This window comes from Mus caroli, unplaced genomic scaffold, assembly GCF_978045245.1.
Source record: "Mus caroli unplaced genomic scaffold, Mus_caroli_1 scaffold_4, whole genome shotgun sequence".
NCBI lineage: Eukaryota > Metazoa > Chordata > Mammalia > Rodentia > Muridae > Mus > Mus caroli.
Genome location: NW_028227259.1, coordinates 8,718,210 through 8,724,433, shown reverse-complemented (window position 1 = coordinate 8,724,433; position 6,224 = coordinate 8,718,210). Strand labels below are relative to the sequence as shown.

The 6,224-nt window shown below is 45.1% G+C and overlaps 1 pseudogene; it reads right to left on the bottom strand.

Moving 5' to 3' along the window:
• Positions 1-2,832: 2,832 nt before the first annotated feature.
• Positions 2,833-5,656, bottom strand: LOC147004919 (endogenous murine leukemia virus Env polyprotein from Emv-2 locus pseudogene; annotated as a pseudogene).
• Positions 5,657-6,224: the final 568 nt, after the last annotated feature.

Below are 6,224 nucleotides of genomic sequence, written 5' to 3'. Positions count from 1 at the left end.
CTCCCCCGTCTGTAGAGTTCCATTTATATCCCTTCAAATATCATGTTCTCCATGGGTCTTGCCTTAGCATGTGCATCGGTCTCAGCTGACATCACTCTACCAATCAGGCCAAGTCTGAGGAGGCACACCACCAGAAGTGTTTTTGGTGCATTTCTCTCTATGAAGTTCTGACAAATGTAGCTCAACTACAAAATGTAATGCGGACCAATACATGCATGTTGTTAGCAAAGAATCCTTCATCGTGTGTCCTTCACATACTTGCTTTATCAGAACATCCCTTCTCATGTGTCTGAACATTCCTTCATGAGTCTGCCTTAGTCTTTCACTTACTTCCACTTCAGGAAAACACTCCTGTTTGCTCCAGCAAACGCCATCCAACACACACCATCCAACACAACTGACTCTCCAAAGAACACTTAAGTTTCCACTTCAGCCTTCCTCTATTGACTGTCGCTTTGTATGTGATGCAGCATCTGTCGTTGAAGTGGCTGGCCAAGGCTGCCTGGCTGCCAAGCCCCTTTGGATCCATGCATCTGTGTTTTATATGGGTGCTGACAGCAGTGACTCAGGTCCTCATGCTCACATTGCAGACACCACTGAACCGCCTCACCAGTCCTTCTTGCATTTGGTCCTCACCCATAACTGAGGCTGGGCTGTGACTTAGTTGTCTGGAGTATTGTTATAAACACTATAGGTGATGGCCCAAAAGTGATGAAAGGGATCCAGAGGAGGCAAAGCTGAACATAGATGGGAAGAGACACCGAGACATTTTCTAGGCAAAACCAAGGGAGGAAATTTCATGTTTTATTGACTGTCTTAGTTTATCACTGTGAAGAGACACCATGACCACTGCAACTCTTTAAAAGTCCAAAGTCTTTTCTGAAACTCATGCAATCTCTTAACTCAAAATGCAGATCATGTATTTCTAACATGTAGTGACACGGGGCATAAATTACTGTTCCAAAAGGGAGGAAAGAGAATAGTAAGGAAATACTGGACCAAAGCACCAACAAAAACCAGCTGGGCAAACTTCAAACTCTGCAACTCCATGTCTAATGTCAACTCCCAACACCCCCCCTCCCCCAATACTGCACTCCAAACTGGGCCAGGATCCTCTTCAGATCTCCAACTCCTGTCATCCTGGTTGACTGCAACACACTTCTTTCTCTTGGGCTGGTTCCACTCCCTGTTAGTAGTTCTCCTTGGCAGGTATTGCACAGCTCTGGCATCTCCTCCAAGGCAATCCAGGCTTCACCATCACAGCTTCCCATAATGGCCTCTCTAGCCTCCCTCCTTCTAACCCCTGATCAAGAGATACCCCTGATATGTGCCTGGCCTCAGGGGCTTTCTTTAGTCATAGAAGGAGATTCCATAATCCCTTTCTTGTATCTTTGACTCTAAAGCCACAACCACATGGCTGAAGCTGTCAAGTTCTGCTGCTTAGTGGGACTGGAACATGGCCCCTTCGTTCAAATTCATTTTCACCAGCTTTCTGTTTTCAAAGGATTCCTTCACTGCTTCAGGCTGTCTGTCCTGGACACTGATTTGTACACCGTGCTGGCCTTTAACTCAGAGATGTACCTTCTTCTGCCTCCCAAGTGGTGGCATTAAAGGTGTGTGCCATCACCACCTGGCCCTGAATTTTGTTTTCCACAAACTGGAAGCTTAGCTGGGTGGGGCCTTACCCTGAGGTCACCACTCCCTTTATTCCATTTAGCTTAAGGCTTTTCTTTAAGCTTTAGCTCCTAAAGTATTAACTTGGCTCAATCATACTTCCTGGTGCCCCTTTTGTTCTCAAACTATGCATTTTGTATTTTTCCTGGCTCAGTTTGCTCAATTTCATTCTAGATCTGCATAAGTATGGCCATCAATCACCAAACAACACAGTCAATACTAGGTTTCCAAAATGCCCCCAATTCTGTTGTTTCTCCCCGTATTTTCTCCTTTCCCCCTCACCTGATCCCGAGTTCCCAGCTCCACCCTTGAAGTCTACCATTGTCCAATTAGCCTTCTGGGCTTCCCACAAAATGGAGGACTCCTTTTACCAGCAAGGCTTCCCTTTCTGTGACTGTCTGGGGAATTAAAAAACAAACAAACAAAACCCACATGCCTCTACCCACAGAATGCCTTAATTAGATTACAGGCTCAACTTCCTTTCTCCTGATAAGAACCAGTTCAGCAAGCACCTGAGACTCCTGGAAAACCTCTCCACACCAATGAGAGGTCTCAGTAGCCTTAGCCTTCAGCCAGTGACCTCCCCTCCTGGGATAATTCTGAAAGAACCTAGTGGGGAAACCCCTACTCAACTCGATTCGGCGTGCACCCAAGAATCACGAACAGAACAGAACACCTTGATGTAAACACATGAGGTAGTTTTAATGGTGGAGCTCCAGGTCAAAATGTATCTCACGCATGAGACAGTGGATTCAACCACGAGGCTTGGAAGCTAGGGGTTTTTTAAGAAAAGGGGTGGGGCTGGGGGAGGAATTGGCACAGTTTCACATGATTGGTTCATTTAAACATCAGCAGACTGTATATGCAGATAACATTTAACTTAGGTCCAAAGGGCGGGAGATAGGGAGGCACTGGGCCAGTCCAGCATCCCGCTCTCTTTATCTCTCTTTATCTTTATGGCCAAGCAGCCTCAGGAATATCTTAACGACGGGCCTGCCAGGGCATGTTCTGGCCTGTTCTGCTATGTTCTCGGCCCCAGGTTTCAAAGCTCACAAACAACTCTTTGGGCTATTTGACATAAGTTTCATGAATCACAGGTCTCAAGTTTTTATTTTCTTTCATTCCCCTCTTCTACTAAGTAATTCTAATCTTAGAATTTCAAAAGCCTGTTTCTCCTAATTCTTCTTCTATCTGAATTATAGGCTGTTACTGTTGTTGTAAAACCATGAGCTTGACTACATCTACTCTACTCTGAATAAAATCAATTCCCTTATTTATTATGCAGGGGCCAAAAATTAAAACTAAGCATATAATAAGAATCTGTTCAGCAAGGGCAGAAAATAGAGTGGTCATACACAGAGACTGAGAATACCAAGACTCAAACCATCCATGTTGAGCTTCTCGATCTCGCCTTCTCTGATCCAACCTTTCTCTCAGTTTCTGCATAGAATCTCTGACTATTCCTGTGTGGTCTGCATAAAAACAGCATTCTTCACCTGAAAAAATGTTCAACATCCTTAATCATCAGGGAAATGCAAATCAAAACAACCCTGAGATTCCACCTCACACCAGTCAGAATGGCTAAGATCAAAAATTCAGGTGACAGCAGATGTTGGCGAGGATGTGGAGAAAGAGGAACACTTCTCCATTGTTGGTGGGATTGCAAGCTTGTACAACCACTCTGGAAATCAGTCTGGCGGTTCCTCAGAAAACTGGACATAGTACTACCGGAGGATCCAGCAATACCTCTCCTGGGCATATATCCAGAAGATGTCCCAACCGGTAAAAAGGACACATGCTCCACTATGTTCATAGCAGCCCTATTTATAATAGCCAGAAGCTGGAAAGAACCCAGATGTCCCTCAACAGAGGAATGGATACAGAAATTATGGTACATTTACACAATGGAGTACTACTCAGCTATTAAAAAGAATGAATTTATGAAATTCCTAGCCAAATGGATGGACCTGGAGGGCATCATCTTGAGTGAAGTAACACAATCACAAAAGAACTCACACAATATGTATTCACTGATAAGTGGATATTAGCCCAAAACTTAGGATACCCAAGATATAAGATACAATTTGCTAAACGCATGAAACTCAAGAAGAATGAAGACCAAAGTGTGGACACTGTGCACCTTCTTAGAATTGGGAACAAAACACCCAGGGAAGGAGTTACAGAGACAAAGTTTGGAGCTGTGATGAAAGGATGGACCATTTAGAGACTGCTGTATCCAGGGATCCATCCCATAATCAGCTTCTAAACGCTGACACCATTGCATACACTAGCAAGATTTTGCTGAAAGGACCCAAATATAGCTGTCTCTTGTGAGACGATGCCGGGGCCTAGCAAACACAGGAGTGGATGTTCACAGTCAGCTATTGGATGTATCACAGGGCTCCCAATGGAGAAGCTAGAGAAAGTACCCAAGGAGCTAAAGGGATCTGCAACCCTATTGTTGGAACAACATGATGTACTAACCAGAACCCCGGAGCTCTTGTCTCTAGCTGCATATGTATCGAAAGATGGCCTAGTCGGCCATCAATGGAAAGAGAGGCCCATTGGACTTGCAAACTTTATATGCCCCAATATAGGGGAATGCCAGGGCCAAAAGAATGGGAATGGGTGGGTAGGGAAGTGGGGGGCGCTATGGGGGACTTTTGGGATAGCATTGGAAATGTAATTGAGGAAAATATGTAATAAAAATATTAAAAATTAAAAAAAAATTTAAAAAAAATTAAAAAAAAAACAGCATTCTTCTTTTAAGGCTGCACAAAGTCCTCCTTCTTTTAAAAACAGTAAATCTAGACCTCTTCTGTTTTGTAAAACTACTTCTAACAGAGAGGTTAAAGATTTCTCTAAGGCATCCATAGATTTTTCTAACATCCTTAAGTCTTCATTGACAACATCTCTTAAAGACTGGATTCCTTGTCTTCCCTCAGTTAAGGCTGCTGCCCCTGTTCCTACTCCTGCTGTAAGTCCTACCCCCATTAACATAGCTAGGGTAAGGGAGACTGGCTCTCTTTTAAATCTCCCCTGTGTATATTCATCCTCTAGGCGGGAAGCAGGATGATAATACACTCGAGGCAATAACTGAACCATGACACAAAAATCACGAGAGGGGTCAAAAACACTAGTTGATACGCATGGGGTGAGTCCTGTACTACAAGCCCACCAGCCAGCTGGAGATGGCAAAAGGTAATAATTGGGATCAGTCCTAGACACAGAACTAGTTCGGCCACATAGGTGCCAGTGGGAAGGAGGGGGTGTCCCTATACAGAGACCAGGGATCCTTCTGGACACCTCAGTCAGGGTTAATTTTTGCCCTGTTCCCCATGAGCAGGAAGCATGGTTACTGGTTTTGTTAAAGTTTCCATCAAAAGTGATTCCCTCATAGTATGGTGGGGGGGGGGCTGTGGATAGGCATAACAAACAGTTGGTAGTTGCATCGGGATCTGTTTCATTGAGGGCAAAGTAAGCCCCTCGGACCAATTCAAACAGTCTCTGTCCCATTGGGGGGGTATGTGGGGGCAATGGTCGAGGGCTCTCGGGGAGTCTTTTGGGTGGGAGGAAGGGATCCGTTCGGTTCAGGGAGCACCTTATTAGGGCCTACTGGTAGGGCTGGAGGACTTTCAATGTTTAGATGGACATGGAGCAACGATCCAGGTCTGCTACCATAATTGTAGAACATGATTCCCCAGGTCATGCCTCCAATCCACTGGGCAAGGGCATAATTTTTTCCCATTTCTGTGAACTGCAGTTTCACACGATCTAAGTCTGTAGACTTGCATTCCTGAACTTTGTATAGCCCCATTTCTGCATGTTTGCCTGGCCCCTTATTTTGAAAAGCAAACTCCAATCCATCCCCATTTCCAATCTCCATCATTTGAGGTAACACAACTCCATTGACTGCAGTAGTACCACTTAGGCCCCTCACACCAGGAACTCTTAATATGCTTGGGGCAGCTATAAAACCCATAGCTTCGGACCTCATTAGGGGGAGTACTCCTGGCTGCGGGAATGATTTGGTGAAGGCAAAAATACAGGGTTGGACACCATGCCCCCAGAGGTTCTAATTTTGAGGTGGTAAATAGTATTTCCCCAGATTGGGATAACACTTGCCAAGTGAGATTCATAAGCTGGTGTGGGTTGTCACTCTTCTTCAGGATGGCACCAACGACGGAGGCGCAACTTAAGAGGATTAGCAGTCTTTTCCAGGATCCACTCATTTTGGTCAGCCTCAGGGGGTGCCTTCTTGACGTGAGATGCGTGAACCCAGGTTGAGGTTCCTTCCACTTTAACGGCGGTGGGTGTTGTTAGCAGCACCAAGTAGGGTCCTTTCCACCGTGGCTCAAGGTTCCCTGCTTGATGTCTCCTCACCAGGACAGCGTCTACTACTTCAAACTGATGTGGCACCTGTATGTCACCAGCAACATAGGTTTCTTTTAACTGTTCCCAGATCTCCTTTCTCACAATTTCAAGAGCCTTGAGTCGGGCTAAAAGGTGAGAGGAGGGGATGAAGTATACATTCGGGAAAGTTCTACTCT